The 17815-nt window shown below is 46.7% G+C and overlaps 1 protein-coding gene across 1 annotated transcript in view; it reads right to left on the reverse strand.

The window, feature by feature from the left end:
- MAN1A2 (mannosidase alpha class 1A member 2) overlaps nucleotides 1-17815 on the reverse strand; it is a 309610-nt gene that overhangs the window by 218621 nt on the left and 73174 nt on the right. The gene's annotated exons all lie outside the window — the stretch shown is intronic.

The following is a 17815-nucleotide window of genomic DNA, read 5'->3' on the forward strand; positions in this document are numbered from 1 at the left end:
GTCATTTCGATCTTACATCCCTGCTCAGTTACAGAACATGCTCCATTTAAAGTTGTGCAATGCTTCGCTATAACGTCGTTTGGCTTCCTGCTTTGTCCACAGCTGCCAGCCCCCTTATAAGCTCCCTTATGCCCGCACCCCCCCAGCACTTCTCGCCCACCAGCAGACCCCGCAGAACAGTGCCTTCCCCCTCCCCCCCCACCTCCTGCCTGCAGCAATCAGCTAGCTTGCGGTGTTCAGGAGGGAGGGGGGAGGAGTGAGGACTCGGCATGCAGGCTCCCCCTCCCTCCCTAATGCCACAAACCAGCTGATTGCCATGGGCAGGAGGCAGGGGAGGGAGAGGGGAGCCTGCACACCGACTCCTTGCTCCTCCGTCCTACCCCCTGAACATCGCAAGCCAGCTGATTGCCATGGGCAGGAGGGAGGGGGGAGGAGCGAGGACGTGGCGCACCTCCCCCCTCCCTCTCACCTCCTGCCTGTGGTAATCAGCTGACTTGTGGTGTTCAGGAGGCAGGGGAGGGAGGAGGAGCCTGTGCCCCATGTCCTTGCTCCTTCCCCCTCCCTCCTGAATGCTGCAAGCCAGGTGATTGCCAAAGGCAGGAGGCAGGGGAGGGAGGGGGAGGTGTGTGGATGCCACATGCAGAGTAAAGGGGAGGAGAGGAGGTGGGTTAAGGGTGTGGGCTTGGGGGAAGGGGTGACGTGGGTGGGCTGCGGGTTGAGCCCCCCGCCCCCAGTGCTTGCAGAATAGGGGAAGATGCTGCTGCTGCTGCGCAATGTGATTCTCCTACCCTACAGAACCTTCAGCCTCTTTGCCTGCCTCACTGTCGCCAGTGCCAGTGGGCTGTGCCTGTGTGGGGTAAGGTGGGGGCACTTCCCAACTATAGTACTGCACTGTATGGCAAAAAAAAATTCCCTGGAACCTAACCCCCCTATTTACATTCATTCTTATGGGGAAATTGGATTAGCTTAACATTGTTTCACTTAAAGTCGCATTTTTCAGGAACATAACTACGTTCAGTGAGGAGCCACTGTAATCTGCTACTGAATTCAGATGGTAAAATTTTCAATAAAGAAGCAGAAAAGGTAGATGTGTTCCATAAACATTTCAGTTCTGTATTTGTAAAGAAGCTGGATATGTATTCATATATTTCAATGATAATTAAACACCTTCTATTCCAACAATATTTAGACAGGATGTTAAACAGTATCTCCTAAATGAAAACATTTTAAAATCTGTAAAGCTACGTCACTTTCCCCTAAATTTTAAAGGAGTTGGCCAAGTAGCTCTCTGAACCATAAAGTTGAGTTTTAACATAATTTAGAACAGTGAAATGGAAAAAAGAGAAATGGAAAAAAACTAATGTAGCCATATTTTAAAAGGGTAAATGGGATGACTTGGGAAAGCACAGGCTGATTAATTTGACACTGATCATGAGCAAAATCATGGAAAGGCTGTTATTGTACTCAGTCAATAAAGGATAGTAACATAATTAATGCCAGTCAAAACGGTTTTATGAAAAATAGATGTAAAACAAACTTTATAGCCTTTTTACATAAGTTTACAAGTTCGATAAACAAACCTAGTTGTCCTGATATAATATATTTAGACTTCTGTAATGCATTTGAATTAGTACCACATGACAGTCTGATTAAAAACTGGTGCTATACAAAATCAATGCAGCACGTATTAAATGGATTAAAGTCGGGTTAACTAACATCTCAAAGTAATTGTAAATAAAAATTATCCTCCAATGGAGATATTCATAATCAAGGTCCCACTCTGATTTCTTATTGGCCCAATGCTCTTCAATATTTATAGATTTAATAGATTTTAAAACCCGAAAGCACCATTAAATCATCTCATATAACCTCCTATATTTCAGAGGTCTTTCAGTTTCACCCAATTATCCCTGTGTTCAGCCCAGTAAATTCTGTTTGACTGAATAATAATTTCCAGAAAGGCATCCAGTCTTGATGTCTTAGAGTATGTTTACACAGCTGGCCTGGGTCAGCTCACTCGGACTTGCTGGGTTTGAGCCGTGGGGCTGTAAAATTGCAGAGTAGATGTGCAGGCTTGGGCTGGAGATTAAGATTTGGGACTCCATGAGGGGAGAGGCTCCAAGAATCTGGGCTCTAGCTTGAGACCAAACATCTGCCCTGCAATTATACACAGCTTGATTTGAAGACATTAAGACATGGACAATCCACCACTTTCCTTGGTAGCTTATTCCTCTGGTTAATCACTGTCACTGTTAAAAAATTGAGCCTTATTTCTAATTTGAATTTGCCTGGCTTCAGCCTCCAGCCATTGGTTATTGTCATTCCTTTCTCCGCTAGATTAAAGAGCCCTTTAGTTGCCAATATTTTCTTCCCATGAAGATACTTATACTCTGTAATAAAGTCACCTCTCACTTTTCTTTTTGACGAGCTAAACAGATGGATCTCCTTAAGTCTCAGAGGCTCATAGACTTCAAGGTCAGAAGGGATTGTCATGCTCATCTACTCTGACCTCCCACACATTGCAGGCCACAGAACCTCATCCAGGCCTGAAATTGAACCCTAATCTTTGGGTGAGTTACTGAAGTCCTCAAATCATTGTTTAAAGACTTCATGTTACAAAGAATTCACCATTTTCATTAATTTAAACCTGCAAGTGACCTGTGCCCTATGCTGCAGAGAAAGGCAAAACCGCCCCAGGGTCTCTGCCAATCTGACAAGGGGAAAAATTCCTTCTTAACTGCAAATATGGTGATCAGTTAGACCCTGAGCATGTGGACAAGACCCGCCAGGCAGATACCCGTGAAAGAATTCTCTGTAGTAATTCAGAGCCCTCTCCATCGAGTGTCCTGTCTCTAGCAGTTGGGGATTTTTGCTACTGCCAGTCACCAATGGGCCACATGCCATTGTAGGGAATCTCATCATACCACCCCCTCCATAAACTTATCAAGTTCAGTCTTGAAGCCAGTTAGGTTTTTTGCCCCCACTGCTCCTCTTGGAAGGCTGATCCAGAATATCACACCTCTGATGGTTAGAAACCTTTACCTAATTTCGAAAGTGTCTTGCATCGAGGTTTTTTCTCTAGCTCACAACTAATTTTTGTGGCTCTTCTCTGCACCATCTCTAACTTTTCAGTATCCTCTGTGATGTTCATCATTGCTGCAAGCAAGAATGAGAAAGTCAGGGGGACGCAGGTGACATTCTTATCCATCCTGCTGGCAGAGGATAAGGGCCCAAGCAGAGACAGACATCCTCAAATCAAATGCATGACTGCACAGATGGTGTTAACAGGAGGGCTTTGGCTTCCTTGACCATGGGATGCTGTTCCATGAAGGACTCCTGGGCAGAAATGGGGTCCACCTAAAGAAGGGGAAGAGTATATTGGGACACCGACTCGCCAACACAGCAAGACGGACTTTTAACTAGTTTAAAAGGGGGTGGATGACAAAAGTCCACAGATAACTATGCAAAGATGACCTTGACAGATTCCCAGAATTTGGGGAGCTGGGAGGAATGGAAAATTTCAACAGGGTCATACAAGTAACAAGAGGAAAACCATGGATGAATGCACTCAACTTCTCAGATGTGTATACACAAATGCGAGGTACTATGGAGGATAAGCAGGAAGTACTAGAAGTCTTAGTACACAAGCTAAATTATGACTTAACTGATATCACAGAAACTTCATGGGATACATCTCATGACTGGATTATTGGTATAGAAAGTACACCTTGCTCAGGAAGAAAGTCTCTGGATGAAGACAAAAGGGATGGGGGGAAACAGAGGCAATGTCATAGTAGAGGTCTACCATAGACCAACAAATCAGGAGGAGGTGAGTCAGACATTTCTAGAACAAACAACAGAAATATCTAACACACAAGATCAGGTAGTAATGGGGGACTAACTGTCCAGATATCTACTGGAATAATGATACAGCAAAACATGAAAATATCCAATAAGTTCTTGAAATTTGTTGGAACAACTTTTTGTTTCAGAAGGTTGAAGACATAATTAGGGGAAACGTCCATTTTATGCTTGATTCTGACTAAAAGGAAAGAACTGGTTGCGAATCTCAAGGTGGAAGGCAGCTTGGATGAAAGTGAATCATGAAATGATCGATTTCTTGAGTCTATGGAAGGGAAGGAGCGAGAGCAACGGAATAAGGACAATGGACTTCAAAAAAGTGGACTAACAAACCCAGAGAGAGAAGTGGTAGGTGAGATCCCATGAGAAGAAAATCTAAAGCAAAAAGGAGTGCAGAAAAGTTGGCTGTTTCTCACAGAAACAATATTAAAGGCACAACAGCAAACTATCCCAGTGCAAAGGAAAAACAGAAAGAATAGTAAAAGGCCAATATGGCTGCATCAGGACCTCTTTAATGACGTGAAAATCAAAAAGAATCCTACAGAAAGTGGAAACATGGACAAATTGCTAAGTATGAATACCAAAGAATAGCACGAGCATGTAGGGACAAAAATCAGAAAGGCTAATGCACAAAATGAATTACATCTGGCAAGGTACATAAAAGGCAATTAGAAGAGGTTCTATAAATACATTAGGAACATGAGAAAGATGGTACTCAGGCAAGGAATCAATATTCTATAGTGAAGGAGACTTGTCTATTGAACCTCATTTGATGGAGACTGTGTAGTGAAGGAGATAGGGGACTGTAGGAAGAAAAAGGTTTAACCATGAGATCACAGAGTTGAAGTCTTCCTGGAGAACTGGATTCTTTCTCTGCTTCTGTCACAAGGATCCTACGTGATGCTGGGCAAGTCACTTACAATTAGTGGCCATCTAGAAAAAGGTTGATGTGTTTTCCTCATTTTCTGTGACCTCACTTTGAGACACCTGGGATCTGAAGTGCTGAGCACTCAGACCTGCAAGTGAAGTGAGTGGGAACTATGCTTTGAATGTATAAAGTGCTATAAAATACGAAGTAAAAAAAAAAATCAAGTCCTAGAAGTCCTAAATTGAGTACCCAAAATTAGGGAAGATTTTAAAAAATGGACCTTATTCTATTAAGATTATTACTGTAGTGTTTATGGAACCCAGCTGAGATTGGGACCCCATGGAGTTAACCATGGTATAAACACAGAGTAGTACATAGTCCCTGTGCCAGAAAAGACAGTTACTCATCTTTGTAACTATTGTTCTTTGAGATGTGTTGCTCATATCCATTCCAGTTAGGTGTGCGCGCACTGGGTGCACGTTTGTCGGAAGATTTTTACCCTAGCAACACTCGGTGGGTTGGCTGGGTCGCCCCCTGGAGTGGCGCCACCACGGCGCCGGATATATACCCCTGCCGACCCAACCGCTCCTCAGTTCCTTCTTGCCGGCTACTCCGACAGTGGGGAAGGAGGGCGGGTTTGGAATGGATATGAGCAACACATCTCGAAGAACAACAGTTACAAAGGTGAGTAACCGTCTTTTCTTCTTCGAGTGCTTGCTCATATCCATTCCAGTTAAGTGATTCCCAAGCCTTACCTAGGCAGTGGAGTCATAGTGAGATGTTGCAGAGTGTAATACTGCGGAGCCAAAGGCTGCATCATCTCTGGACTGCTGAACCAGGGCATAGTGAGAGGTGAGGGTATGGACCGAGGACCATATAGCTGCGCGATATATCTCGTGGATGGTCATGTGAGCCAGGAAGGCAGCAGATGAAGCGTGAGCCCTGGTAGAGTGTGCAGTGACATGGCTCGAGGGGACATGAGCCAAGTCGTAACAGGTGCGGATGCATGATGTCACCCAGGATGAAATCCTTTGTGAGGAAACGGGTAGGCCCTTCATACGCTCTGCCACCGTGATGAAGAGTTGGTGTGTTCTGCAGAAGGGCTTTGTCTGCTCAATATAAAAAGCGAGTGCTCTACAGACGTCTAGGGAGTGCTATTGTTGCTCCGTGCGCGACGAATGTGGCTTTAGGAAGAAGACCAGAAGGAAGATCTCCTGGCTAACATGGAAGGCCGATACCACTTTGGGGAGAAAGGCCGGATGTGGTCACAACTGCACCTTGTCCTTGTGGAACACAGTATATGGAGGGTCCGCTGTGAGAGCCCGAAGCTTGGAAACTCGTCTTGCCGATGTGATGGCCACGAGGAAAGCGGTTTTCCAGGACAGGTACAGAAGGGAGCAAGTTGCTAATGGCTTGAATGGGGCTGACATAAGTCTGGTAAGAACCAGGTTGAGATCCCAGGTTGGGGCGGGGCGGCGTACCTGGGGGTATAAGCGCTCCAAGCCCTTGAGGAATCGAGATACCATAGGATGTGAAAACACTGAGGCCATGTCTACATCTAAAATTTTGCAGCGCTGGTTGTTACAGCTGTATTAGTACAGCTGTATAGGGCCAGCGCTGCAGAGTGGCCACACTTACAGCAACCAGCGCTGCAAGTGGTGTTAGATGTGGCCACACTGCAGCGCTGTTGGGCGGCTTCAATGGGGGTTCGGGGAACGAGAGAGCAAACCGGGAAAGGAGACCAGCTTCGCCGCGGTTTGCTCTCGCGTTCCCCGAACCACCCTGCAAACCTCAGGGAAGGAGACCTGCTTGCTCGGGGTTCGGGGAACGCGAGAGCAAGCCGGGGAAGGAGACCAGCTTGATTACCAGAGGCTTCCTCAGGTATGCTGGGATACCTGCTTATTCCACGGAGGTCAAGAAAAGCGCTGGTAAGTGTCTATACTTGATTACCAGCGCTGGATCACCAGCGCTGGATCCTCTACACCCGAGGCAAAACGGGAGTACGGCCAGCGCTGCAAACAGGGAGTTGCAGCGCTGGTGGTGCCCTGCAGATGTGTACACCTCCTAAGTTGCAGCGCTGTAACTCCCTCACCAGCGCTGCAACTTTCTGATGTAGACAAGCCCTGAGTGGCCATTCTCCCCTGGGTGGAAGGTAGAGATGGCCGCCAAATGTACCCTCAATGATGATACTGCTAGGCCCTGCTGTTTACGAGACCAGAGGTAGTCCAAGATGGTGGGGATCGAGACCTCGGCGGGAAGAATGTTCTGCTCTCCGCACCAGCATGAGAAACGCTTCTACTTGGCCAGATATCTTGATCTAGTGGAAGGCTTTCTGCTACCCAAGAGTACTGTTGCACTGGGGCAGAGCAACGCAACTCAGACTGGGTCAACCACTTAGCAGCCATGCCGTGAGATGGAGGGACTGTAGGTCTGGGTGGTAAAGTTGCCGTGGTCCTGAGTTATCAGGTCCGGGTGAAGAGGTAGAGGGATGAGGTTGGCTATTGACAGGTCAAGCAACATGGTGTACCAGTGCTGCCTGGGCATGCTGGAGCAATCATGATCAAGCAGGCTCTGTCCCTGAGTACTTTCAGCAGGACCCTGTGGACGAGCGGGAACGATGGAAAAGCGTACAGCAGGTGAGTCATCCATGGTATCAGGAAAGCGTCCGCTATCGAACCCTGGGAGAGGCCTTGAAAGGAACAGAATATCTGGCATTTCCTGTTCTCGCGGGACGCGAAGAGGTCTACGCGGGGAAATCCCCACTTCCGGAAGACCGAAAGAATAACGTCTGGGCGAAGCGACCACTCGTGAGAAAGGAAGGATCTGCTGAGGCGATCCGCCAGAGTGTTTCAAACCCCTGGGAGAAAGGACGCTATGAGGTCTATAGAGTGGGCTATACAAAAGTCCCTGAGTCGTATGGCTTCCTGACAAAGTGTCGAGGACCTTGTCCCACCCTGTTTGTTTATATAGTACATGGCTGTTGTGTTGTCTGTGAATATTGACACACAACAGCCTTGCAAGTGCTGCTGAAACACCTGGCATGCAAGGCGGACTGCTCTCAGCTCCCGGACATTAATGTGCAAGGCCAGCTCCTGAGATGACCAAAGGCCTTGAGTGCGTAGATGTCCGAGGTGAGCACCCCAGCGGAGAGATGACGTGTCTGTAGTCAGGGACGTAGAGGGCTGGGGCAGATGGAACGGCAGCCCTGCACACACCAGGGAGGGGGTCAGCCACCATTCAAAGGAGCCTAGGATGCTCAGGGGAATGGTGACTATCATGTCTATGACATCTCTGCCTGGTCAGTACAGTGAGTTGAGCCACGATTGGAGGGAACAGAGGCGCAGTCTGGCGTGTTTCGTCACAAATGTGTAGGCCACCATGTGACCCAGGAGACCGAGGCAAGTGTGAACCGAAGTCAACGGAGCAGCTTGCAGGCTCTGGATGATGGCCACCATTGCCTGGAACCGGGGCAGCGGTAAGCAGGCTCTAGTGAGATTGGAGTCCAGGGTGGCACCAATAAAGTCTATCCTCTGAGTGGGAATCAGAGTGGATTTTTTCACATTGATCATCAGGCCTAGATGTAGGAAAAGGTCCTTGACAATGCCGACGTGATGGGTGACTTGTGCCTCGGAGGTCCCTCGGATGAGCCAGTCGTCTAGATATGGAAAAACGTGTATCCGACGGCGGCGGAGGTGGGCGGCGACTACAGCCATGCATTTCGTAAATACTCTTGGGGCTGCAGAGAGGCCGAACGGTAGGACCGCGAACTTAAAATGTTGGCGGTTGGCTATGAACCAGAGGTACCTCCTGTGAGGAGGGTAGATGGCTATGTGAAAATACACATCTTTCATGTAGAGGGTGGCATACCAGTCTCCGGGATCCAGGGATGGGATGGTGGTCCCCAGGGATACCATGCAGAACTTTAACATTATCATGAATTTGTTGAGTTCCCGCAGATCCAGGATAGGTCTGAGACCCCCCTTTGCCTTGGGGATTAGGAAGTAGCGGGAGTAAAACCCCGTGCCCCTTTCGTGTTTTGGTACCTCCTCTATGGCTCCTTTGGCAAGGAGCGTCTGCACCTCCTGAAGGAGGAACTGCTCGTGAGAGGGGTCCCTGAAGAGGGACGAGGAAGAGGGGTGGAAGAGGGGCATGAAATAAATTGGAGGTGGTACCCAAATTCCAGCGTGCGTAAGACCCAGTGATCTGACGTTAGCTGGGACCACGCAGGGAGGAAGAAGGAGAGGCAGTTGGAGAAAGGAAGGAACAGAGCCTTTAATGAAACTGGTACGTCGTCCTCGGGTGCACCTTCAAAAGGTGGGGTTTGGCCCTGTGGATGGTTTTGGGGGACCTTGGTTCTGGCTCCCTTGGGTGCCTGACTGCCTCCGACGACCGGTTCTACCCCGCCTTCTGGCAAAGTCCTGTCTCTGTCTGGGCTGAGGGTAAGAGCAGTGTGGCTGAGGGCGGAAGGGCCTGCGCTGAGTCACTGACATGTGCATGCTTAGTGAGCGCATAATGATCCTGTTATCTTTTAGACTTTGCAGCCTAGGGTCTGTCTTTTCTGAGAAGAGGCCTTCCCCTTCAAAGGGGAGGTCCTGGATTGTATGCTGGAGGTCCAGAGGAAGGCCTGAGACTTGCAGCCATGAGATACATCTCATAGTAACTCCGGAGGCTAGGGTCCTGGCTGCAGAGTCTGCTGCGTCCAAGGAAGCCTGGAGGGAAGTTCTAGCCACCGTTTTTCCTTCGCCCAGGAGGGCCGCAAATTCCTGCCGGGAGTCTTACAGGAGCAACTCCTTAAACTTGTCCGCCGCCGCCCAGGTATTATAGTTATAGCGGCTAAGGAGGGCTTGCTGATTAGCCACGCGGAGTTGGAGCGCCCCTGCAGAGTAGACTTTGCGCCCCAGCAAGTCCATGTGCCTCGCGTCCCTTGATTTCGGGGCTGAGGCCTGCTGGCCATGGCGTTCTCTCTCATTGACCGACTGGACAACGAGGGAGCAGGGGGGAGGATGGACGTATAAGTATTCGTAGCCTTGAAGGGCACCATATATTTACGTTCCACTCCCCGGGCAGCAGGTGGGATAGAGGCCGGAGACTGCCAGATCGTGTTGACATTGGCCTGGATTGTCCAGATAAAGGGGAGGGCCACTCTCATGGGGGCATCAGATGATAAAATGTCCACCACTGGGTCCTCTGCCTCCGGAACCTCCTCAACTTGCAAGTTCATATTTAGTGCCACACGCCTGAGGAGGTCCTAGTGGACCCTCAGGTCAACTGGCGGAGGGCTTACAGATGATGTTCCGGCTACCACCTCGTCAGGGGACGAGGATGAGGAGAGACCAGGGACAAGTGGGTCAGTTGAGGCCTCTTCTTGGTGGCCAGCCTCTGTCTCCCTTGGGATCTGGGAGTCCTGTGGCTGGACCGGCACTTCCTCCAAAGTAGGAGGAGGAGGACGACGGCTTATAGTGGCTTCCGGCATCCGGTGCTCCGATCTGGCAGAGCGAGATGGGCCTGGATGTGCACCCTGGGCCTGATATGCCCAAGGTGTCTAGAATGCCCACTGGTGAAGGCCATGATCTTGGGCCTCGGGCTCATGGAATATCCTGGCGGGCACATCGGAGTCTCTGTCCTGGGCGTACGAACTGTCCGCCTGCGAAGACACAGACGGGTGCCGAGACAGCCACGGAGGAGCTGAAAGACCCTGGTAAGAGTCCTTCTCTCTCGCCGTTGCTGATCTCCTTGGCACCGGGGATCGGAACCTGGAGCCATACCAGTACCGAGAACGAGATCGGGACCTGCAACCTGCACGGTGTCAGGAGGTCGACCTGGATCTTGAAGGTCTGCGTCGGGAACGGCTATGAGAGTCCTGGTGCTGGGAGCAGTGCCGGGAGCTGTGCCGGGAGCTGGAGCGGTGCCGAGAGTACCGAACCGGAGGCCGAGACGTCGATCTATGCCGCGAGTACGACCGGTACCGAAGAGGTGAGCAGTGCCGGGACTGCGAGCAGTGTTGGGACCGTGATCGTCAATAGGACTGCGAACGGCGCCGGGACCTGGATTGTGATTGGTGCCGATCTGCCGGGTCGAGTGAAGGCGGTTTCATTAGGGCTGGCTTGCCTATCGAGTGTAATACCCGCACCAGCGGTGCCGGCAGTTGAGGCAGGACAGACTCCGTCATAGCTATGAGGTCCCTGGCTGTGGAGAATGTCTCCGGTGTAGAGGGGACCGTAAGCTCAACCACAGGCCTTGGCGGGGAGCTCTCAGGGACCGGAGTAGACGGTCCCCGCGGGACCGGAGTAGACGGTATCGCAGCAGTTGGTGCCGCGGCAGGTGTAGGTGCCGGGCGGCCCAAACGAGGCTGCATCTGCGGCGCAGAGGGCACAGAGGTAGTGAAGGACTTCAACCTCCTCAGTTTCGGGGAGAGAGATCGGTGCCGAGCAGGTCCCTGCGCTGGAGATGGCTGGTGCTGCGGCGTCTTAGCAGTGCCAGCACGGTCCGGTGCCGGAGGAAAGCTTGTAGCAGAGTGCTCAGGGCTCGGTGCCGAAGGTGGAGGGTTCAGAGCTGCCTCCATGAGGAGATTCTTTAGGGAAAAGTCTCTCTCTTTCTTTGTCCTCAGCTTAAATGCCTTGCAAATACAGCACTTATCTGTAATGTGCGATTCCCCAAGGCACTTGAGACAGGAGTCATGGGGATCTCCTGTAGGCATTGGCTTGTGGCAGGCCGAGCAAGGTTTGAATCCCGGTGAACTGGGCATGGGGCCCTGGCACTGGGCGCGGGGAAGGGGCTAATGCCCAAACCTCACTTAACTATATATACTATCTAAAGAACTATCAAACTAACTGTAATTATATGAATTCCAACTATATACAACAAAGATATCAAAGAAACTACGAGTAGCTAGGGAAGTGGAGGACAACTAAGCCGCGCTCCACTGTTCCAACAACCAACACGGGCGGTAAGAAGGAACTGAGGAGCGGTTGGGTCGGCAGGGGTATATATCCGGTGCCATGGTGGCACCAATCCAGGGGGCGACCCAGCTGACCCACTAAGTGTTGCTAGGGTAAAAATCTTCTGACGAACGTGCACGTGGCGCATGCACACCTAACTGGAATGGATATGAACAATCACTCGAAGAAGAAGCTTACAATCTAAATAGAGGAGACACAAAGGGCAAGATGAAAGGAAATATACAAGTAGAGAGAAAGCAGCAAAGAGTCCTGTGGCACCTTATAGACTAACAGACGTATTGGAGCATGAGCTCATTCTCCAATACGTCTGTTAGTCTATAAGGTGCCATAGGACTCTGCTGCTTTTACAGATCCAGACTAACACGGCTACCCCTCTGATACTTGACACCAAGTAGAGAGAAGTAAGTGGATGTTTGCAAATGTCAAGTTGGTGCCATGATTTGTGTGTGTGTGTGTTTGTTCTTATTCTTTTTGAAGGGTTTTACTGGTAGGGAGTTATCTAAAGAGAGACAAACAAAGCAAAGGTTGAAATAGAATGTCCAGAGTAAAAACTGTAAAAAAAGTCTATCTGTACCTCAGTTCTCCATCTGTAAAGTAGGGATAATACCACATCTTACCTCACAGGGGTTTTGAAAAGATACATTCATTAATATTTGTAAAACATTCAGATTCTACAGTGATGTGCCACAGAAAAGGCCAAGAATAAATTGATAATTCTGTATTCAGTGCAGGGTTTGGATAGTGTGGAGTAAATAAGACATGGGGCCAGGAAATTAATGATGAGGATAAAAAGAAACATTGAATAGCTACCCATTCACTGTGCACCACACGTAGTCTGCACAGAAGGAAGTAGGTGCTCTATGGGAAATTGTATGTGATCATGTAATTAAAGACTTTATAACAGTGCACATGCACAAGGGAGTTGAACTAAGGTTGCATCCAACTATTGTCTATATTCTTATACTTAGGTTGAAGGCTCTTTGGGACAGGGACAGTCTCTGTTGCATGTTTTTACAGGGCTTGCAGAATGGGGCTCTGGCATCTAGGTGCTACCACAATACAAATATAACTTAAAACTCAATAAATCCAACATACTTGTTGCTGATTTCTAAGACTTAGAAAAATTAGTGCTTTGTCACACTTCAAAATTTGTTCTCATCATTTTTTGTTCATCTAGTCCAAACAATGGGGTGCAGAAAACTCAAAATAATCTAACTTGGGTCTCAGCAGAGAACTATGCATTGTACAAATACTGGGTTCTAGTTTTTAAACAAACAAATTTAATATGGGAGTGTTGGGAAGTTTCCTGAAGTTTTTGAATGCCTAAGGGAGGTCTAGAACTTGTTGCAAGCAAAACCTAGTTGACGCTTTGTGTTTTAATACACTAAACACTTCCCTTGCAAAGACTGACTTCAAATTAATTGTCAATGTGAGAGAGGAGGGAAGATGGTAGTGTTGGTATGTGCATATGAGTGTGTTACGTTAGTTTCAGATTTCAGAGTTTAGACGTATTAACTCTTTGAATTACTGCTTTGCAGTGGTCTATAGCACTTTACAGTTGAGTATTCCCCTAAATGTACAGGGATTTTCCCTCCTGTTCACTTTCCCCGAAAAATATTCACCAACAGCAGAGGGGCATGGAACACTTCTTCAGCTCAGAAGCTTGGGAAGAAGAGGGTGAAAAGCAGTGTAGGCAGCACTACATAATTCTCCCTAAACCCTCGTTTCTCAATCTCTGTTGAGAAACTGCTATTGCAGACTTTCTTACGGAAGGCCGTGTAATAATCACTATAGTCTACCCAATGCCTGGAGAGAACTCAAGTGTATTTTTTAACACAGACAACAGTACAATGGAAGAATTGCAGGAACAAACAAGAGTTCAAAGTGGAAAGCTTTTTAAAATGAGAAAGTCATGTAAGTTCAACAAGCTAAAATGGATTACTAATAACCTACATCTATTCTCCTGTGAGCCCAAACTGCTGTCTTATAGTAGGCTAAATTCCAAGTATTTGGAAACAATAGTAAATATTTTTTCTTTGATTGAACAAACTTTGTGATGCCAACCTCAAGCATAAAAAACAAATTAGTCAGGCTGCCCAAAATCAAGAGATTTTTTTTTGAGAGGTTAAGTTACCTTACAATAACTGATGTTCTTTGAGATTTGTTTTCAATATGCATTCTAATCATAGTATTGCACACCCCCTAGCAATAGAGATTGGAAGTTTTTTTCTTGTTAGCAGTCCCCAGTTGGTCCTTATATGTTCAAGGAATAACCCCCACCCAAGTGCATAAAGGGGCAAGGCAACCAAGTGCCTCTCAGTTCTTTAACCAGCCAAAACCTTACAAGGACTTTCAATAATGGGGATGGGTCTTAGAATCAATTTAGACCAGTAGTTCCCAAACTTTTTACTAAGTTGATCCACCAACTGCATTGTCTTTTTTTGGGACCCACCATTACATATATACACATATGCATGTGTGTGCCTGTTCCTCCCTCTGCTCCCTTTTCAGCACTCCAGCACCCTCCTTTCTTTCTTAGATAGAAGAACCAGACTGGTAAAAATCCTCTTTGAGAGTGTAGCCGAGGAATAACTCTTTCTACCCAGAAGATCAAGACATTTAGGTTTCTTGTCCTTGAAAGATATTTTGTAAAGTCACTGCATTGTGCACTCTTGAGCAGCGGTGACCTCCAAAGAATTGGGTGACGTGGGTATAAAAAATCTCAAAGTCCTTAGTGGGAACTTGATACTTCCTATCAGCTTTCTTTGAGATAACTGCAATCATCGCTGGAGTAGGCCATAAACTTTGAGCTGGTTTCAGTAAGCCATCAATTATGAGCATGGCTATTCTGTCAGGAGCAGAACAATACAGAATATCTAAACTCTTATGAGTTTTATCAGAAACCATTTGTGAAAGTTTTCAGAGTGCCTAAGACTGTGATTCACCTTGTTATTACCCAATTGCCTCCAGCATGAGGGAGACTTGCTTATGCTTAACTAGGTTAACTGCTCCCTGACACTACCAGACTGTTAATCACTCCCTCTGGGTTATTCCAGCCCTTATTTTGCTTTGTAGATTAACAATAAGTGCATCCCAGTTCCTAAGCCTCTTTGAAGCACTCCCAGCCACTGACCACTCACAGAAATACCAGGACAAGAGAACAGGGTACACATCCATTTTTATGATTCAACTCAGGATCAGCAACTTGTTTAATACTAGAGTACTGAGATACATTTATAGTGAAAACAACAATAAATTTTATCAAAGATTCAAGAGATAGTGAGTAAGGCTAACGGAAACAAAAAGGTTATATATAAAATAATATCATAACATGCCTTCTAGAAACTAAACTTAACAAGCTAATGTCCTGCCTAAAGAAGTTTATCTCACCCAAAGTCTTTTGCAGCCTCTTCATCCAAAGCTGGTTGTGATCCTGTTTTCACGAATGTAAACACACTGCCCATTTACTTCCTAGGTGCAGGATAACAAGGTGTCATCTTTGTTCCCCAAGTACACACCAGCAAACCTTTGAAGTGTATCTCAAGATAAGGTTCTCTTCCCCTACTGTGTTTTGCTACCTGGTAGGTACTTTCTAACATTTTTACAATTCTTATCTGCATTCAGCTTAGACAGGTGATGGGACACCTATTGTGAATGAGACAATACTTAAATTTACATTTCAACAACCAGATAGATGGGTACACATCTCTTTGTCTGACCAAAAGCTTTTGTCAATTCTGCCTTGATACAGACTTTAGAACATATATATATGTATATATATATATTACATACACGCGTTAACTCCTTACAATGTATCAGTATATACATTTCACAACAATATTAACAAGTAGTGTGACCCTAGCTTTCATTTAAGACCTTAAAAAACATTCTTTGGACATCCAGAATGGACATGCCAGAATCAGGACATTCCTGTAACTCCCTTGCCATTTGGCATTAAGGGGTTCTTGGGTCACACCATTTCAATTGGTATTTCCAGAGCTGCTGCAATCCTCTTTAAAATATCTTGCAAAGATCTATAACCATCTGTTGGTGCGAAGGAAGTTGTTATTACCCCTTCATAAGCAGGAGACAAATTACAGGAGGCTGCTCTGACTGACCTTGTCATTCTTCCTCAGAGGAAACCTGCTGATATAGATAAGAGATGTATGAGGTTTCTCATCAGGATGACCAATTTCTGATTGTTCAGGTGCTGGCTACCTTTGCCTTAAATGAGATGAAGATGGGTCTCTACAATCCTGATGAGGAGCCAAAGAATATCAGTTTGGCCACATCTATTTCCCATAAGGGTAACCACATGGTAACCCAAGGAGGAGGAAACCAAGAAGCATGGGAAGGTACATAATCCTTTACAAGAAGACTTCTGAGATCTGGTTTTAGGACAAACGTCCAGTGAGAGATATACATATAAGAAATAAAGGAAATCCCTCCAAATTGGCTTCAGTAGCTGATGAAGTTAATGCAGATTCTTCCAAATAAAGATGAGTAGCTCTTTAAGGAATCTTCATTAAGTGAGTACCAGATCAGAAGTGTAACAGGCAATACTGATGAGTCACTCCTACAAGATAATGATAATGGATTGTCAACATGAACCAGAAGTGATTCTGAATGAGCAGATACCACTAAATCTCATGGTACCATAAACGAGGGAGCTGAAATAATCAGTAATGATCCTGTAGCTGTAGAACCTATTGATACCAGTGTATGTGGTATCAATAAGAAAGAAGTCAAGAAGGCTGTATCCTTGGCCTTAGATAGTGCTTTGTGTACTTGCTACCAAATCCTTGCATACTGATGGAGCATGTACCGTAGACAGTACCGTAACCTTCAGAGGTTTGCTGAAGCCTCAGAATGATCAGAAGTCTCTCTGTGTAATGTACGAAGCTCTCACTGGTATCCATTAGGATTTCTTAGGGCACTTTCTTATGTCTTGAGGTGATCTCATCTTCTTTTTCTTTGAAGGGCCAGGAGAATGAAATTTGTTTCCCTTTTCATCGAAACACCTTTTAACTGCTCCAGCAGCACTATTTGTAGAGGGAACACTGGAGACAGACTGATCTGACTGACCAGAATCTGAGTAAAGTCTGATAGATCTGTCCAGGAGTTACACCCTAAATTTAATCTCCATGTTCTTCTTAGACCACTTGGCAAAAGAACAGTAGATAACGCATTTACTAGAAATATGCCCCTCACTTTTGAGGAGTGTCTCTGGTCAGCATAGCAATGTTATACAAGGGGCACATTTTAAAACTGGGAGATTTAGGAAATGGCACAGCTGTCTACTACCCAGCACCAATATCTAAGTAAATGTTAAAACTAGCTCAAAATACTAACGCAAGAACAAATCTAAAGCTAACTGACTAAAAAAAACTCCACTATTTACAATAGATTAAACCCAATCTTAAAACAGAGATAAGGAACCTTTAGTGTTCCATCTCTAGCCTAAGGTGCACCTGAAGAAACAAAGCCCTTTATGCCCTCAGGCAGGCAGGGGAGGGGGCATCCTGTGAGCATGTGTGGACCAATGGGGAAAAAAGTTTCTACCTCTAGTATTCGGGGGTGCACAATACCATGACTGCAAGATATACAACCACTCAATGAAGAAGAATTTTTGAGTTCTTTTTCTTTGCTTCCTGGTAAATCATGTTTTTAAGCTTTTCTCCATGACCATAAGAGATGCAAACATTTTTTAAAAAATGAAAGATGAGATTCTCATAGTTACATGACTAAACCATAGTGCTTCAGAGAAGGAGCTAACCACTACCTCAGTGGTTCCCAAATGCTTCCAGGCCATGACCCCTTTGGGCTCACCTCTATTAATGCCACCCTGAGGCTACCAGGAGACCGAGAGGAAGCCTGCCCTGCACTCACTCTGGACAACCACAGCTCCTATGTGCAGCAGGATGGGGGGAGAGAGTGAAAGGGAGCCCACTGCACACTCACCCCAAGAAGTTATGGCTCCTGCATCCTGTCGTGCAGGATCCGGCTCACTACTCCAGGTGTTATGACCTGGCATATATGGTCACAGCACCACTCAGATTTGGTCTATCTGCCCCTCCATAGATGGAGACCCACAACCCATCCACCCCCCACAGCACCCTTTCTGTGA

Source organism: Gopherus evgoodei, chromosome 1 (assembly GCF_007399415.2).
Source record: "Gopherus evgoodei ecotype Sinaloan lineage chromosome 1, rGopEvg1_v1.p, whole genome shotgun sequence".
Lineage (NCBI taxonomy): Eukaryota > Metazoa > Chordata > Testudines > Testudinidae > Gopherus > Gopherus evgoodei.